The sequence below is a fragment of the Stegodyphus dumicola genome, chromosome 5 (assembly GCF_044657685.1).
Source record: "Stegodyphus dumicola isolate Sdum_Otavi_A_Nest chromosome 5, ASM4465768v1".
Classification (NCBI taxonomy): Eukaryota; Metazoa; Arthropoda; class Arachnida; order Araneae; family Eresidae; genus Stegodyphus; species Stegodyphus dumicola.
The window spans coordinates 34810924-34831324 of NC_140772.1; the positions used below are offsets into that span (position 1 = coordinate 34810924).

General features: G+C 32.5%; 1 protein-coding gene across 4 annotated transcripts in view; it reads left to right on the forward strand.

Moving 5' to 3' along the window:
* stet (rhomboid serine protease stem cell tumor) overlaps positions 1–20401 on the forward strand; it is a 555200-nt gene that overhangs the window by 484385 nt on the left and 50414 nt on the right. Inside the window, exon 1 of one of the 4 annotated variants that reach the window (XM_035366442.2) lies at positions 9151–9360. The exons of the other annotated variants lie outside the window; for them this stretch is intronic. The gene's annotated coding sequence lies outside the window, so the exon portion shown is untranslated. Of the gene's footprint in view, positions 1–9150; positions 9361–20401 lie in introns of those variants that run through there. 4 annotated transcript variants of the gene reach the window in all.

The following is a 20401-nucleotide window of genomic DNA, read 5'->3' on the forward strand; positions in this document are numbered from 1 at the left end:
TGTGCAGAAAAAACATTTTTATCTCCAGCGCGTGAGTCTCTGTATCGGAAATTCTAAAAATATGCTCGTTTTAAAACTATTTTGCGATATTGCTGTTGCACTGGATCTTATGGTTTAAGTGCGAGGAACATGATATTTAATAAAGAAAGGTAACACACAAAATGTTAAAAAACGCCCCTTTGGACGTAATTTAAAATCTGAAACATTTCAGATTTTTTTTTTTTTTTTTTTTTTTTTTTTTACCAAAGGGATTTGAATCCCGAAGGACTATTAGTTTAGTTTTGGCATTTTGCGTCGGACTCATAAATGTCGGTTCACTTTTCAAACTGTTGCCACAAAATGTTAGAGTCCTGCATTATATTTGAAGAAATTAAATAATGAAAAATCTGCATAAATGTATGTATATTTCTCGTATTGTGATAAAACAACGGTACATAGAGTCATCGAATTTTGAATAACGTAATCCTCCAACGAATATGAGCATGTGGAAGACCAAATTTGAAATTTGAAATTTGTTTTATGATCGATTTCCTATTTTTTAAAACTTTGACGAATTTTTGATTAACAAACTCAAGGATTTCAAAGCGAGCAATGGCAACGTTGTGCACAAAAAACATTTTTATCTCCAGCGCGTGAGTCTCTGTATCGGAAATTCTAAAGATATGCTCGTTTTAAAACTATTTTGCGATATTGCTGTTGCACTGGATCTTATGGTTTAAGTGCGAGGAACATGATATTTAATAAAGGAAGGTAACACACAAAATGTTAAAAAACGCCCCTTTGGACGTAATTTAAAATCTGAAACATTTCAGATTTTTTTTTTTTTTTTTTTTTTTTTTTTTTACCAAAGGGATTTGAATTCCGAAGGACTATTAGTTTAGTTTTGGCATTTTGCGTCGGACTCATAAATGTCGGTTCACTTTTCAAACTGTTGCCACAAAATGTTAGAGTCCTGCATTATATTTGAAGAAATTAAATAATGAAAAATCTGCATAAATGTATGTATATTTCTCGTATTGTGATAAAACAACGGTACATAGAGTCATCGAATTTTGAATAACGTAATCCTCCAACGAATATGAGCATGTGGAAGACCAAATTTGAAATTTGAAATTTGTTTTATGATCGATTTCCTATTTTTTAAAACTTTGACGAATTTTTGATTAACAAACTCAAGGATTTCAAAGCGAGCAATGGCAACGTTGTGCAGAAAAAACATTTTTATCTCCAGCGCGTGAGTCTCTGTATCGGAAATTCTAAAGATATGCTCGTTTTAAAACTATTTTGCGATATTGCTGTTGCACTGGATCTTATGGTTTAAGTGCGAGGAACATGATATTTAATAAAGAAAGGTAACACACAAAATGTTAAAAAACGCCCCTTTGGACGTAATTTAAAATCTGAAACATTTCAGATTTTTTTTTTTTTTTTTTTTTTTTTTTTTTTTTTTTTTTACCAAAGGGATTTGAATCCCGAAGGACTATTAGTTTAGTTTTGGCATTTTGCGTCGGACTCATAAATGTCGGTTCACTTTTCAAACTGTTGCCACAAAATGTTAGAGTCCTGCATTATATTTGAAGAAATTAAATAATGAAAAATCTGCATAAATGTATGTATATTTCTCGTATTGTGATAAAACAACGGTACATAGAGTCATCGAATTTTGAATAACGTAATCCTCCAACGAATATGAGCATGTGGAAGACCAAATTTGAAATTTGAAATTTGTTTTATGATCGATTTCCTATTTTTTAAAACTTTGACGAATTTTTGATTAACAAACTCAAGGATTTCAAAGCGAGCAATGGCAACGTTGTGCACAAAAAACATTTTTATCTCCAGCGCGTGAGTCTCTGTATCGGAAATTCTAAAGATATGCTCGTTTTAAAACTATTTTGCGATATTGCTGTTGCACTGGATCTTATGGTTTAAGTGCGAGGAACATGATATTTAATAAAGGAAGGTAACACACGAAATGTTAATAAACGCCCCTTTGGACGTAATTTAAAATCTGAAACATTTCAGTTTTTTTTTTTTTTTTTTTATCTTCTTGAAAAAACATTTTTATAATTAATTAATTAACATTTTTTTCTTCCCTACTCGAGACTTTATCAGAGTAAAATTTTAAAAAATAAATACTGAAAGGAATCAAATTAACTCAAAACTTTTGCTTAATGTTTAATTTGTTATTTAAAATTACAATTTAATACATTTCGCAATATTATAACTAGCTTGAATTATGCGTTCAACTCTAAATCAAATTTGCCGGTTTGGAATCCTTTTGATGTCCTGTGGCCGCGTAGTGTGATCGCGTCTACGTCGCCGCATCCATTTTTTTTCATATTTCAAAGTTGGTAGTAATTAAAATGCTTTCATTGTAACATTAGCTTTGAAACTAATAAAACAGTCTTATTTTGATCTGTAAGCTTAGGGTGTCCAACCTGTAGAATTTGAATGCGCAGATGTCCTGTTCCCACCGCGCCTGAACAAATGTTCGTCCATCTGTCCTTATTCGACGTGCCGCGACACGTTCTCCAGAGGCCTCCGTTCCACCATTCGGATATCTGGGCCACGCAGAGTGGAAATTTAGCGAACACAATACTTTTCCCGACATTCTATTTCCTGAAGGATCAAGGGACTCGCGGCTTTAGGGTGGACGATCACGCGCATGAGGAAAATACCTAGTATTTAGTCTGCTGATCCTGCAATGAGCACATTCTCATTTCTCCCCCCCCCCCACCCGACATCCATGATGTTTGGGAAAATGACGTGCCAGCAACAGCTTTACGCTTTTTTAATTATTTTGCAAGAGCAGTCGGGTGGTGAAAATGATCTGATTGAGATGGAACTGGAGAATGATCGGGAATATGTGATGCCCTGAAGAAATGGAAAATCACACCGTCGCCGATAGTCTAATTTCCGCAAAGGCAAATGATTGATCGCTTGCCATGTGTGGTTTTTCTCAGAAATAATCAATCATTGTACCTAGAACAAGAATTTATTTCTAGAAAGATGTAGTAACAAATCTGTTATTTATAAAAAAGCTTCAAAATACTCTAAACTAACATCTAAAACCAATAATTTTTCTGATATTTCATGCAAGTTTATATCAGGAATTTTTAAACAGGGGGGTTCATAGTTTTAGAGGGAGGGGAATGCATTCAGACTTTCATTAATTGTTATTTATCTAATTTTAGTTTATGAATATAACAAACTACTTTTATTAGTCCAAAGGGGCTTTGTCCCTGAAGGACTATTGTTTTCCTTTTGCGTTGAATCACTATAAACGGTGAATCACTTTTCAAACTATTGCCACCAAATGTTAGAGTCTTGCATTATATTTGAAGAAATTAAATAATGAAAACTCTGCATAAATGTATGTCTATTTCTCGAATTGTGATAAAACAACGATGCATAGAACCATCGAATTTTGAATAAAGTAATCCTCCTACAAATACAGGCATGTGGAAGACAAAATTTGGAATTTGGAATTTGTTTTATGATCGATTTCATATTTTGTAAAACTTTAACGAATTTTTAAGTAACAAACTCAACGATTTAAAATCGAGCAATGGCAATACTACGTGGAGGGGGGAAAAAAACTTTTTTATATCCAGCGCGCAAAACTGTGTATCGGAAATTCTAAAGATATGCTCATTTTAAAATTATTTTGTGACATTGCTATTGAACTGAATTTTATGGTTTAAAACCTTTTGAAGACGGGATGGCCATTATAGTGGCCACAGAGTCCTCTCTTTGAAACGACGGGGTTGTCCACTTTAATAGCCATGTCTTTTTCCCCGATTTTCCATGCTGAAAAGTGGGGTGAAATGTCAAATTTGACGTCCCTAGTGTTTTAACCACTTATCTGTTTCAAAGGTCTTCCTTTTGCGACATAGATGCACCCCTCTGAGAATCCATTAAACTACACACAAGAATCTTTGTTGCAAATAGGACTTGATTTCTGAAAGGGGGAAAGCATTCTGTTCAAGATTCCCCGTCCTTTGGTAGCTTTTACTGCTACCAAAGCCCCGGCCTCAAAAGGTTAAGTGCAAAGAACATGATATTTAATAAATAAAGGTAACACACAAAACGCAAAAAACGCGCTCCTTTGAGCGTAATTTAAAATCTGAAACCCTTCAAATTTTTGTTTTTTCTTTTCTTTTCTTAAGATTTGGTATTTATTAACATTTTCTATACATTCTTGTTTAATTTATAAAAAGCACTTCAAAAATAATCTTAATTTAAATAAATGTATATGGTTTATTTTTATTTTTATTTTTATTTTGGAAAAGAGGGCGAGATATTTTTAAGGAATGGTGAAAGGAGTGCATGAGTCAAAAAAGATTGAGAACAGCTCGTTTATATTGTACGCAAATTTGAGCATTATGTCATAAAAATGTTGTCTTCTATAGGTTGAAATAGTTGCTAATTTATTATTACACTTCCAAAGCTTTCATTTTAATTTATTCTTTAAATTTTGTCAATTCTCTATTTACGGAATTATGCAGTAGGAAACATGCACATTGAACTCAAAATCATGATTAATCCGAGGACAAGTAAAAACGACCCTAGGAACTGAAATAATCCATATTATAATTAACAGAAAAATACTGCTAACAATTTATCTGTACATTCAAGCTGTCTGAAGAATAAGTTAATTCGATAATGTGTATTAAATCGGTATTTGAAAGGAAAAATAAAACTATAAATAATGGGAGAACGAACTTCTTTAGAAAATGAAAAACTAAATGATAAATAGCACTAAAAAGTATTTACTCGCAATAGAATTTGAGCAAGGTCATTTAAATTAAATTTCGTGTTCTTGTACATAAAAATAATTCCCAAACACTGTTATAGCATCTACTTCTACTGCTGTTATTTGATGCATTTTAATTTCCCTTTATGTATTTTCCGAAATAATTTTGTTTTATTATAGTATTTATGATAGTAATTACTTTATCGTTCCGCAGTAAATAATTTTTTTTTTTTTTTCTGAACAAAGCACGCTTAATCTATCTCCGGTTTATCGGAAGCTGGTTGTAATTTTATTTTTTAAAATCAAATTTTAAAGTGTTCAGTATTTATACAGTCTTCTCGAAGGGTAGACTATGCACAATAATTTTAAAATGCGCAGAGATTTAGTTCAGAAGCTTAAATTTAATTTGGAAATTTAGTAATCAGTTTTGAAAGGTACACATGAAATGGATGGAGAACACTTTAAATTTGATTTTAATTTTTTTATATACAATGAATTTTTGAAATTTTGAATAGATATTTTCAATGTTAATCATTTTTCTGTTTAATAAAACACTATCTATTGTAACAACTATAAAAAAAGGAATTTCGTTAATCCTTATACGATTATGTTTAAGATCCTAAGATTGGTCATTTTATCCTATGCTTTAGAAGAAGCTGTGACAGCAATCCATTAGTTAATTAGCAAATAACACAATGAATTTTATGTATTCATTGTTAGTAAAATAGTACATATTATTATACAAATTTACACCCATCCTTGCATTTTTGCTATAATGTTCCTCAGTATCTCCAGCAGGAAAATACCAGCAAGTTTTCCTCTTTTTTGCTCAGTATGCAGAAGTTCTGTTTTCAGTGAGGTTTATGTATAAAAATATTTGTGTATGTAAGATGTGATTAAACTCAGTCCTACTAGTGGCGGGAATGGTAATGGTATTTCATGATTTTTTTAATGACGAAAATACGCGAACACAACCAATATGAAAATAACACATAAAAATGAAAAGAAAATAAGAAAAAATTAATCACTTCATTGGTGTCATAACAACAGATTATCATAATATTAAGAGTTCTTTCGTTTTCACACTTCAAACTCTATCATACTTGCTTCTCATCTCTTGTCTCAAAAGCGGAATCGTCTGAATTCTTCACGCGAAGAAAAGAGTTCTTTCACACAGCTTGCGGAACTATCTAACTGTTGTGGTCGTTGCTATTTTGGGATGTTAAAAGAAGGTTGTAGCCCACGCACATATATATATAAAGTGTATAAAAAATATGTGAAAATTTTCCATGTGTCTGACACAAAATTCAAGTTAAAGTTTTACTGAATTATAAGAAAAGTAGTGCATTACATTTTCCATTTCATTTTGCATAATGCCCAAGGTGGGTTAGTTAAAGTTATACCATGTATGCAATGAAATTTCTCATGGTAATTACTCGCGAAGACGACTATCATTGAAAGGAACCAATATTTTTGAGGCTATAAACAAATGTCTGTTGTCTGTACTGACTATCACTTCTCTAAGATGACCACAGCCACACAAGACCAAACACCTATGAAACCATGTTGGTCATCGTTAGGAAGTCTCGCTATATTTTGCATTATCTGTGTTCTTGAATAAAATGTGAAAGCTTTAGTTTGCTTTAAAAATACAATGGCTTAAATTTGTATCGGACATTTGTGTTTCTGAAATTTAATTGCACAGAACTTGTACTAATTATTGAAACATAGAATTCGTTTTTCTAATGTATTACTTTTGTTTTTATTATGTTTAGTTTGTTGCAAAATAAATATCACCAAAATATTCTTTCTAATAAAATAATTTGTTCAAAAAGTGTTAACCAGTAACTCACATACTAATAATTCAGACAATCTAAACTTTTGTTCAGATGTTTCGGTAGAACACGTTGTTAGCCATATTATTTTGTTTTAAATGAGACTACAAGAATTATCGTTTGCGTTTGAAAATTGTTGTTTTAACATTAGCAATTCAATCTCTGAAGTGAAACATAGCAAGGCACTAAAACTTCGCGAAAATTCTGTTAGAAATTTAATTATTCTTTTTCTTTTTAAATATTAAAAGTATTTGAAACATCCAAAGAATACCTGTTAAAGGAATGCAAGTAACTATCTTTTATATAATGAAACGATGGCAATTGTGTGAAACTTTCACCCTTAAGTCTAGACAGTATTCTATGTTACCACCAAAGAACTGAAGATTTATTCTACGAAAAATCACACGAGATCCAAAAATTAGTTCAATAAAACTTTCAACGGATTTAGAAGAAGCATTTGCAATTAAAGTAAATACTGAAGTTCTTAGAAGAGCCATTAGGAACAATGGGCGATCAGCAAGAAGAGAAATTCGTTGTCAGCAAAAAAGCAAGGAAAATATACCTGGCGTGCGCATATTAGAATAACGCTATATTTGTAAAAAAAAAGTAAACATTTTAAATGTTTTTGATTCCGACAGACAATTACTGTGGCCAGTTTTAAGCATAATTGAAGTATACGAATCAAGAACTGAATCCGAGAAACCTGCTGCCTACTGTTAAACACAAGCACTAAAGTAGAGGCATAATGGTTTGGTGATGTTTCACCGGATCGGAAATTTAATATTTATATAAAATAACATGAATCAGTATAAACATATAAATACTTTTAAAGTGCTGCGAGAAAGCTTAAAATGCAAAATACAGTTAAGTTCTCTCAGGGTAATGATTCGATATATATTTGTTTGTGGTTATTGTACAACTATATCTTGAAGTTATTAGAATTCCTCCATAATCTTTGGATTTGAATCCTATCGAACACGTATGGAATGAATTGGAGAAAAGAATAAGGGAGCATTATATTTCTTCTAAAGCTTTACTAAAAGCAATTCTTATGCAAGAATGAAATAAACAAAATGGAACATTCTTACGCGAAAAAATTAGTTGAATCCGAATCCACATCAAAGCGCATGAAAAGTGTAATTTTGGTTAAAAAGTGTCCAAGTCTGAAGAATACTTATGAGTTCGTTTTCCGAATGTTTTCAGTAAACTATTTTTGTTTGACTAAAAAATGTTTTGAGTAACTTTCTTTAAAACAAGCAGGTTTTAAAGAACATTATCAATAGTATATTTGAAAGAAAAATAAATTCATTTCGCTAATATTTAGTAATTTATATTTGTTACTAGAATTGAAAAGCATAATTGATCGAAAACAAATGGGAGACTCTGTATATCGATGATATATTGTACTATTTTTATTAACTGAGTCTCAAGAGTAAGTTAATAATGTTTTTAATAGGCTGCCTTGTCTTCTAAAAGTTAAAAAAATATAAATAATACACTGTACCTAGGACCCAGTCACCAAATAGATCGTTAAAGTGCAAGCCTAGTGCTTCGGATTTTTAAAGGACTAAAATTCTTTCTTATAATTTCTCGTAATTTTCCTTTTCCCTCATAACGTAAGAAAAGTGGAACTTTGAGATGGAGGGGGCCCTGAAAAAAGCTGTGCTTAGCACTCTTGTTCGTAATCAAGCTCTGAAAATACGAATAAATATAGGTAACCTTCTCACTGCGACCAATCTGAGAGTCAGGATTATTTAGAACATAAATGAGTATCAGTGATGAACATCTCCTGGCATAACCGAAGGGCAAAATTATTTGAAGTCAGAAGTCTAGTACTTCTGCGTTTTGTACCATTCATTTTTCTGAATTAAATTCTATAACCTTCAATTTGCCTCAGAAACATTGATAGTATAAGGTGTTCCAAATAAAGAACATCTAAGTTGAACTGTAACGAATGATTTGTGTTGATAATCCTAACAGCGCTCTGTTTATTTTTATTTGTTTGTTTGTTTTGTTTTTGGTAGTATTGTTGCCCGTACCACAATGCAGTACGTACGTCCATACGTCCATATTACACGTGCACAAGCAATGCTTTGTTCTGCCATTTGATAGGGGCATATTTTTATTTGAAACACCCTTTGAAGTGGAATAATAAGGACTTCAAACAGGCTATTTTTTCGGATAAAAGATAAAATGATGTGCGTATAGAAAAGCGAATCACTGAGATACATATTTGGGCGCGATTAAGTGGTTTAGCGACAAGAAGCTGCTCGTCGTCGCCGAAGAGGACGGGTTGTAGAGCCGAAAGACGACGGGAAGAGGACGGGTTGTAAACCGTACATTCTTCACCAATTGTCTGGCACGTCCCCCTCCAGAATCGGAAACTTCAAAACTCCCGCGTCTGTCTCCGCTTTCCCCCATATTTTCACTTTCCCCTTCGCATCCACACGCAACACCTGCGACTGCCACGGGCGCTTGGCGATGATCTCTTGGCGCGAACGAGTGCGTGCGTCGGCAACCCCCGTCTTCTCTATCCCTTCGAACATCCCAATCCCATACTCATCCAGGAATGGGAGAAGAGATCAGTCGGAATACGGGTGAGGGACGTCGAAGGATGCGCGCGTGACTCTCTCTGTGCTCTGTGAATGTATTGCTTGAATCCAGCTGTTGATGGTGGTTGTGTTTGTAGTGTTTTGTGTCTTCGTCTCAAAGGTTATGGATTATTGATTACAGAGATGTCCCGTCCGAGAAGTACAAACCGCTCAGGTAAATCAAGATTGCATATTTTCTCTTGCATGTTAGGAAATTCTTTCTTTCGCACCAGCTTTTTCTGGCCATTAGTTTCACCATTTTCTAATATGTTTAAAACACATTCTGCATCCATGGCTAAAATGTTTCATTTCATTTTTGATTTATTTTATTGACTTGTTTACACCTCGAAGGGGGGGGGTTATTATCTTCAATTCCGATAAAGTTGAGTCCACCATAAAAAGGACATTATCCCGAATCCGCGATGAATATGATCTTCGATATTACAGAAATGTGTAGATAAGTTAATCATTTTGGAAGTCATTCTACCTTGTATTCTGTACAGTATTTTATAGTAATTCAAAATAGTATCATAATTAAAACACAACAATTTAAAATTGTCTAACTGAAAGGGAAACACGCTAATGTAGAATTTAAATTGAGTAAAAAAGCAACCTTAGACTAGGGTAGATTTTTAATAAAACTCTGTCGATTTTCAAAGGCGATCAGGCATAGGATCCTTCTTCAGTAGAAAAAAGAAAGCTTGCTCTAATCTAATTTTGATCCGATTTAAGGTTGCTTTTCTGCCTAATTTTAAATCCTGTCAACTTCCAAAATTTTAGGTTCATCCTACTAAGCATTTTAATTTCTGCAACAAGGATAAAAGTTAATAGCTATGATAAAACTTTACACTAAAGTATATACCGCAAGCCTGCGTAGACAGTTTTGATTGTTTATTTGTTTTGACAGTAATATATATATATATATATTAACACTTTTTTATTCTTAGCTTTTTAAGTTAAAAAATGAAATGCAGGAACAAGAACAGGAGCTTTTGTACTCGAAACTCCTTTTGAGTTGAGTTTTGAATATTATTAAAAAATAAAGATTTAGTTTGAGGAATTGGCTATGGTAGATATTGTATTTAATGGTAAAAATGTAATATTGGATTATTATTTATATTAAAAATTTTTTAGATATTTCAGTTTTTTAAAACGTTTAACAGTGAACTCTTTTTTAGTCCAAAGGGATTTGAATCCCGAAGGACTATTAGTTTCGTTTTGGCATTTTGCGTCGGACTCATAAATGTCGGTTCACTTTTCAAACTGTTGCCACAAAATGTTAGAGTCCTGCATTATATTTGAAGAAATTAAATAATGAAAAATCTGCATAAATGTATGTATATTTCTCGTATTGTGATAAAACAACGGTACATATAGTCATCGAATTTTGAATAACGTAATCCTCCAACGAATATGAGCATGTGGAAGACCAAATTTGAAATTTGTTTTATGATCGATTTCCTATTTTTTAAAACTTTGACGAATTTTTGATTAACAAACTCAAGGATTTCAAAGCGAGCAATGGCAACGTTGTGCAGAAAAAACATTTTTATCTCCAGCGCGTGAGTCTCTGTATCGGAAATTCTAAAGATATGCTCGTTTTAAAACTATTTTGCGATATTGCTGTTGCACTGGATCTTATGGTTTAAGTGCGAGGAACATGATATTTAATAAAGAAAGGTAACACACAAAATGTTAAAAAACGCCCCTTTGGACGTAATTTAAAATCTGAAACATTTCAGATTTTTTTTTTTTTTTTTTTTTTTTTTTTTTACCAAAGGGATTTGAATCCCGAAGGACTATTAGTTTAGTTTTGGCATTTTGCGTCGGACTCATAAATGTCGGTTCACTTTTCAAACTGTTGCCACAAAATGTTAGAGTCCTGCATTATATTTGAAGAAATTAAATAATGAAAAATCTGCATAAATGTATGTATATTTCTCGTATTGTGATAAAACAACGGTACATAGAGTCATCGAATTTTGAATAACGTAATCCTCCAACGAATATGAGCATGTGGAAGACCAAATTTGAAATTTGAAATTTGTTTTATGATCGATTTCCTATTTTTTAAAACTTTGACGAATTTTTGATTAACAAACTCAAGGATTTCAAAGCGAGCAATGGCAACGTTGTGCACAAAAAACATTTTTATCTCCAGCGCGTGAGTCTCTGTATCGGAAATTCTAAAGATATGCTCGTTTTAAAACTATTTTGCGATATTGCTGTTGCACTGGATCTTATGGTTTAAGTGCGAGGAACATGATATTTAATAAAGAAAGGTAACACACAAAATGTTAAAAAACGCCCCTTTGGACGTAATTTAAAATCTGAAACATTTCAGATTTTTTTTTTTTTTTTTTTTTTTTTTTTTTTACCAAAGGGATTTGAATTCCGAAGGACTATTAGTTTAGTTTTGGCATTTTGCGTCGGACTCATAAATGTCGGTTCACTTTTCAAACTGTTGCCACAAAATGTTAGAGTCCTGCATTATATTTGAAGAAATTAAATAATGAAAAATCTGCATAAATGTATGTATATTTCTCGTATTGTGATAAAACAACGGTACATAGAGTCATCGAATTTTGAATAACGGAATCCTCCAACGAATATGAGCATGTGGAAGACCAAATTTGAAATTTGAAATTTGTTTTATGATCGATTTCCTATTTTTTAAAACTTTGACGAATTTTTGATTAACAAACTCAAGGATTTCAAAGCGAGCAATGGCAACGTTGTGCAGAAAAAACATTTTTATCTCCAGCGCGTGAGTCTCTGTATCGGAAATTCTAAAGATATGCTCGTTTTAAAACTATTTTGCGATATTGCTGTTGCACTGGATCTTATGGTTTAAGTGCGAGGAACATGATATTTAATAAAGAAAGGTAACACACAAAATGTTAAAAAACGCCCCTTTGGACGTAATTTAAAATCTGAAACATTTCAGATTTTTTTTTTTTTTTTTTTTTTTTTAAGTATTTTTTTTCCTAACTTCTCAAATTGCAATTTTTTTTACATATTTGTTCAATATGACCTAAAATGTTTTTATTTACATTAGTTTTTTGAACATATAATTTTCTGATCACATAAATGAATTTAAAAGTGCTTGGTTCGTCTTAAAGAAAAAAATAGGTGAGAAAGTATATAAAGAAGCAGCACAATAATTTGCTCCTTAACGATGAAATAGATGCAGTTCTAATATTCCTTTAATATTTTCTTTTTTTTTGGGGGGGGGGGTAAATCTAGATTTAAAATTTGCCAAATTTTAAAATTAAATTCCACTCAAATATCGAGAGCACGCCAATCCTTGGAATGATTCAAAATATGGAGGTAAAAGAGAGAGAGATGAGTTATTCCTACCTCCGTGTTTCAAGAGGGTTTTATTAAGCGGAGAATTTTGTAAAGTGGAGTTACAGTATTTAAATTGCTCTTCAAGATTTTAATATTGAATTCAGAAATTATTCTAGTGAAAGAAAACATTTTACTTACTTAATATCATTTTTACTTTAAATTAGCTATTGATTCGACCTTGGTTTTTGAATTAAAACTTTTTCAAATAGTTTGGATTAATACTCGTTAAAAAAATATAATCAAAATTAGGTAAAGTATTAAAAAATCATAATTAAATCAGTTTTCTTTGCCAGATTCAAGAAAGACAGAAGTCAAAATCCTACTTAAAATCTTCAAGTCTGCAGATGCCAACACTCTTTCCAAAATTACATGATTCGTTTGAATTAAAACAGGGAAAACTAGAATACTTTCAGCACTCAGTATTAAGGCACACAAAGAAAATGCAACATTTTGAGAAGGAGATTTAGATTTCATATTTTTAAACTGCAGTTTCCAAGTGCTAGGTATTCCATACTTCTGTTAAAATGGAATTCCTGAACAATTTCATAGAATAAATTATAAATTCTGTAGAAATTCTCGAAGTATGAATATCGGTTTGGATTTTCTAACGAGAGAAAATATCTTTAAATTTGATCGATAATTTCTTTACTTAAAAAAAAAAAAAAAAAAAAAAAAAAAAAAATTATGGCAGAATGCCCACCTCTTGTGTGAAGGAGATTTAAAAATGAACTATTCTTACAAGCAATGATTGCATATTGCGTGATAGCTGTAAAATTTTTATATTCTTTGACCTTCATGTGAATTACGTATTAATTTTCCTTTTCTTTTCTATACTTGTTACAAAATTGTTCATAGCTCTCATACATCTCAAAATGCGCTATTCTCTGCCAAATACATATTTTGAACTGGATTATGTGCTGGACTTATGTATAATAAATCATATACTAGATTTTTCAGTCATTTTCTGTCATTAAAATCATTTATGGCTTAGCGTTCCCATTTTTAATCACCTTTTCATTATGCTACCAAGGCATTTATTAACCGCGTAGCCTAGCAAATGACTGTTTCTCAAATGTATTGTTATCGATCTTTCTCGAGTCCTTTTTCCTTTCTTTAACATCAGATTAAAAGAGTGCATTGCTTAATAAATCGGGTGATTTAAAGGCGTTAACAAAAGGCATGTATCTGAAAGAGAAATATACCAGCGTAAGAATTAGTGGGGAAAGCCTTCGCCGGGAATCGAACCGCGGACCTCTGGAATACGCGCCCAGCGTACTGACCGCTACACTACGAAGGCATGCTAAGAAGGCGGGAGAAATACCTTATAAAGTAACTTTCGCAAAAGGTTTGCTTCACTTTATTTTGAGGGGGGAGGGAAGGGAAATCTCGAGAATTTTATTCAAATCTGCGTCAGTGTAAAATGACTTTTAAAACAATGTATGTAAATCTTAGTAATTAATATTTTAGTTTATTTTCGAATGCTGTGTTAATTTATGTCTATCTGTTTAAAGGGAAAGCATGATATCATTAATGAAACGTCTGTTTAGCACAATTTATAACAGAACTGGTTGATTTTTGTCCCTAAGTATTTGCAGCATTTCTGTAACTAATAAAAGTTATTTCAAACGTCAAGTATTGCATATCTCGTTAAAGCTTAAATCATTTGAGTACCGCCTAAAAACGAGTTTTAAGATAATGCCTATGAATAGAAATGGATTTATTTCTTTTAAATTTCTGATATTTCACAAAATCCATTTAATATGCCTTTTTAAGGAGATAAAAATGTGCTAAATTTTTAATCATTTATTTTTTTACGTGGATATTCAGAGTAGATTATGACACGAAATTCATTACGAAAAGTTGCCAAAGCTAAAATTTAAATTTTTGTGAATTTAATTTATCGTGATAATATGAGAGGAAGCCTATATTAATATATTTCCTGATTAAAAGTGCAAAAAAAAAATTTTTTTTTTTTTTTTTTTTTTAAGTCTTAAACCGCTAACAAATTGTAAAATTCGAAATTCGATCTTTAACTCTCTCTTATCATCTTTTCAAAAAGATAATTTTTCACTAGTTTAAATGACTTAAATTGCTGCAATTATGTTTTCTTGCATGAGATTTCCAAAATAATGTTTAATATGTGCAATCATCTTTTAAAGGTAATCATTTTGGTCTTCGGTAAAGCCAAAATGTTCAACAAACCTTTATGTCAAAAAAGAATTTTACCTAATTTTCAGTTGAATTGGCAATTTATTCAGTTTCTTTAAATATAACACAGGGCGATAATGTTTGGTGGCAACAACTTGAAAAGCGAACTGGCATTTAAAGTTTTCAAAAGGCCCAAACGAAATTGATAGCCCTTCTGGGCTAACGCCCTTTGGGCTAACAATTAATGCTTATTAAAAACCGTGTTTAACAGAAGCTACTGTCGCTATGATCCTTCGCATACCAAAATTTATTTAAACACTTCTCTTATTGTTAAAGATAAATATTGAAATCTAATGTAGAATGGGGGAAAAAAGAGAAATATTTAGCAATCGAACGGCTTGTAAGTATCATTAATATTAAAGCAGAAAAAAATTTACAACGGTCCAGTTTTGGGAACTTTTCTAAATGCAATTCATGTAACCAAAGTCGAATTGACAGGTATTGTAAAATAAAGTAAAATGATATGTCAATAAACAAAGTACAGCAAAATCTCTTAAAGACAAACACGCGCGGTTTCAAATGATTTTCATCCTTTGTGGAAGAGATCATCTTAGAGAAGTAATGATCAATATTGATGGTTATTTTCGTTTTCAAAAATACTGCTCATTTTTAAGGATAGTTTTCTTTAGAAAGGGGCTGCCTTATATTTCTTACAGTTTAATAAGTAAATTCTTTCATATTTTTATGTATCAAATTCAGAAAGATTTTAGAAAACGAATCAATTCATTTTTTCATGGACTACTAAAGAATGAACTGTACCGCTTGCCAGTTCTTTTCCATAACTTTCTGATCTGAAAAAGTATCGTGACAAACCAAGGAGAGGCTAGAATTTAAGCTAAAGCTGACTGTTTGTATGTATAGAAGCAATTATGGCAATCTGTATTACACCTTTACAAAATAGACTGTTGATTTGCAAAATGAGCTACAGCCTTTTGCTAATTAACAGTCCATTCCGCGAGTTATCATTATTATTTGCAGGGATTTGCTTCAAGAAAATCTTTGTTCTCTTTGCGAGCTTGAAACGTTTCGTTAGTTTTGAGATTAAAGAAGATGGTTACTTAATTTTTGCAGTCTAAATTGTTTTACTTAAATGGCCACCATTCTCTGTTCGGAACTTTAAAATTATGTTTACTAATCTGCCGACGCGTTAGCACATAACTCGGAATTAAATGGGGGTATTTAACTCTCTTTCTATTTATGGAAAACACTTTTCTTTCGTGTTTTTCATATGCGCGAAGAAGAAAAAAATATTAATTAATCTTTGTAGCTCCGTTTACCTGTGATGGATTTCAGTGTTGCGGGGCAAGTGCTTTTTACCAGAGTGTTGGACCCTTCATTCTATTGCCGGTGCTCACACACACACGCACCAGATGTTCCTTTCCGCTGGCTGACTTGGCGCAGATGGCAGTGGATCGTTGGTGCACTTTTTAATTCGTGGTTAATATCTCAACTGGAACTCCATCCTTGAACCATTTGGAATCTGATGATGTCCTCATCTTTTCATCCGAATCGAAATCCATTCTCATTTGGCTGTATGTTGTCCCCATCTTGCAATGAACTTCGTTTCGAAATAACGGCAGGAAGACAGCTTTGGCTTGTGTACCATTACATTTCTATGAAACGAGGACTCTGGATAGTGAAGAAAAGGATCAGGGGACTTTTTCATCTTGCTTAAGGAATTTTTAAAGGATATATTTTTAAGGATATCTAATCGTTTTATTAATGCAGGAATATTTTTGCATTATCAATCTTATTTTTATAGTTACGTTATTATTGCGTGCAGTTGCTCACATTTATTAAAATACACATTTATTTTTGTTGCTTTTCAGTTTAACTATTTGTTAAAACTTTACACGATAAATGACTCAACATAAAATTCATAGTTTAGACTCGTCCTTTCAATCACACATCTCAATACAAAATACGTATTTATAATTGTCATTTGATCAGGTAATGGCAGATAGCGTTTCTTTAAGTGGTAACCATTTCAGCAATGCTTCTTCAACATCCTTATTCGCGGGCTTTTAGAACGCTTTATTTGTATCCATTTTTACCCCCCCCCCCAAATGAGTAAAATTTGTCATGTTTGGATTTTGTCCACAAGAGACCAACTATTCAATTGTATAAATTATATTCCAGTAAAATACCGATTCAGCTGTATTCATTTTGTATTTTCCGAATAATACTTAATGCGGTAAACGTGTGTAATAAATGTGTATAATCTTATTACGGTAACGTGTATAATCTCAACGCGATACACATAATATTTAATGTGGTAAACGTGTAACGTTGCTATTGAAGATAAGATATCTATCTTCAATAATAAAATTACACGTTTTCCGCTCGACTACAGATGAATTTTTCACACCGAAAATGTCTTCTGTGTAAATGGAAGAGAGTTAAGAAAAGAATATTTAAAGCTTCGCCTATCTGAAAAAACATGAAAACTGAAGATAATTTCGTCATTAATTTTCCTAGCCAATATCCAATGAGAATGCATTTGTTTTCTCCAAGATATTTATCGTTCTATAGTAAAGGTGCAGTCGTCCTTATAGAGAACATCCAAATCTCGAAAAAGATCTAAAGAATGCAAACCCGCGCCCTTTGAGAATATAGAACTTGGATAGAGTTTTAAATGGTGACACAAAATAAACCGATAAGGATAAAAAATTTCACGTTTCATTAAACTAGTCACTTATATAGCTTCAAGCTGATTAGCCTCTGTTTACTGCTTCATCTTTTTCTGAAGAGCAAAAATTTCAAAACTTTCACCATGACCTTGAACAGAGCTCCGTCTGATATCTCAACCAAAGAACTTGAAAGGAACTAGAGAACACATTTAAATCCTTTCAATAAGTGGTTACGGACACTATATGGTGGCCTAAGATATGTTTATTAAGTAAGATATGCTTATGTGTGTCCTGGTTCTCAAAGAACAGGATGTTATTCCTGCGTCGCATAGCCTTTGTTTAGAACAAAGAGAAAGGTTGAAGTTGAAGATAAAAAAAAAGTAACGCAAAAGTGTTTTTTGAGGTTCCATCAGGGAGGAAATCCTAACATCCCAAACCAGTATAGTTACCAGTACCATGGTTTAAAGAATTAATAAAACGTTCGTTATATATGGGGATTTTTTTAAGAAGCAGGTTCGCTATAGAAAGATTTGACTGCATTGGTTTCAAGTATTCTCGTTATGATGTGTGAAGATGATGATTTATGCAAATTTATAACGGATAATTGTCATCATCTTAAAATATATTCGTTACGAAAATGTAAAGATAATGAAGAATCAGGCAAATTTGTAATGGCATAAATTTATTATTATCCTAAAAGTATTCATTGCGAAGTGCGAAGATGATGATTATTTATGAACAATTATAGTGAATAATTATTGTTATCCTAAAGTATGCGCATTGTGAAGCGTGAAGATAATGACTATTTATGCAAACTTATAATGGATGATTATGAATGATTTATGCAAATTTTACAGTGCTTAGTGTTGGAAAATTCACCCATCCATTAGAAAAATTTCGCTTTAAAGTCTCTGGAAGCATGATCTCTTTTAGAAAGGGAAAAGGAAAAAAGAACTCAATTTCCCTAAGTAGTAATTAATCTGAAAACAGAGCAGAAATGTTGCAGAGATGCCTCATCTAATGACGCTTGTGGAACAACAAAAATACCTCGCCAATGCAAAAAAAATCGAAGGAATTCGACAGTCTCGCTTACCTGGCTTCTGCCCTTAAGAAAACACATTAAAAAAACTTACAGTTCGTGTATCATGCTAATGCAGTTTGAATTGTCCACAGGGGTAGCCAGTGGCTGTACTTAAAAGACCGCAAGAAAAACAACGTAGTAAAGACTGAAAGAGTCATCTAAAACCAGAGATTCTGAAAGTCTGGTCCGTAGATCCCTACGGGTCCGAGAGGTAATTGTCAGGGGCCCAGGAATGATTTACAATCAAAAATTCGATTTGTTATTAATTTCATTATGAGAAATTCAAGAAAGCAACGTGGAAGTTAGTGGCTAGGGATCCGCTAAAATGAGCGTCGTATCTTATGAAATAGATTTTTGAACTAATTAAGTTTAAGGGGGGGGGAACTGAACTAAACTTCCTACTCTGAAGTACAGTGCAAAACACTGGACATACTAATATAACGGAATTCCAAATTTTCGGAGTGACTGAGGCTCATAAAATATCAATATATTGGGAAAATATAAATAATAGGCGCTTTTTTTATGCTAGAAATTATCTACTTCTATTTTTAAAAAGCTATCCATTTTTAAAAATCTATGTCATATAAACTTATTAGGGCATTTATAATCTACTCGATCTGGCATTGTCACTTCACATGTTGTCATTCCACGAGGAACAAGATTCTTTAATTTATCATCCACATTGTTTACATAATCCAGTTCTCAGAGGAATTTCCTGAGGCATAGCGTAGCTAGCTGTTAATTTTTATAAATGTAAACAATTATTTTTTTAACTCGTATGCTAAAAGTGTAGAGATACTTACACATTTTGTGCCAAAAAACACGAAATATCAAATATGCGGTCGCTTTAAATCGAACTACGTATCTGTGTTCTTGTTTTGTCTGTTTCTGAGTCGTGCTAAAACTTACAACACGAGAGCATGCAGTGATAGTGATAGTGACGGAGGACGTGGCCACCACCCCTTTACTATTAAGTTAATTAGCATATAGGGCCACGTCCGCCCTTATACAGAGTAAAGCCAGAGAGGCCACATGGGAGGCTTGCACAAGACACCCAAACCCAACGCCTGGACCATCCGGTTGGCAGTTCCGCGAACCAAATGCCACCGGGTAGACACCCGTTCAAAGTGCCCGGGTCCAGTGATTTTGAATCTTCAAGAATAGCATTGTACATGGCTAAACAAGGGCAGATATACATTAGTAGTTATTTACATGCTTCTGTTAATACATATTTGCTGACATGCAATCCAACACTGTTACATACATATACTTTCTAAATACCTACATGACATTACCTTAATTTGCTTTGGAATAATAAGACAGAGCTAGTATATACACTTAGCACAATAAAAAATAATAATAATAATAATAATAATAATAACATACATTAGGACACGCTTGCCCACACTATATACACACATCGCAGACATACCTAGATTACTTATGCTTGAATGATACTGATTTACATTGAAATTTGCTGACATACTGACCAGTTATATTTACACATGGCATAAGTCTGGACCCATGTCCATTAGCTTATAAATTATATGAGTAATTTTGTTGGTCTGGTGTCACGAGAGCATGCAGAAGGGAATTGGATAATTCTTTTCAAGAAATGTTTCTAATGCCATACTAGTGCCTAATATTCTAGTGCCGAAATTATTTCTAGCGCCGAAAATGAATATGTGTATTGCTTTTCTATTAATATTCGTAGTCTAAACGTCTGCTGAACACTGCAGTCTGATCTGCACGTCGTACTCGTTTATCTAGAAGATTTAATAAAATGTTTTATGCATAGAATTTATTTTCTGCTGTTTTTAAATCAACATAAAAGCAGGAAACATGAAAATAAATTAATTTGGAAATCTAAATTCGACTAGTCTCGAAAGGAAAACAAGCACCGCTAATTATTGCAGTAATTTGAAACATGAAAAAAAGGGAAAGAA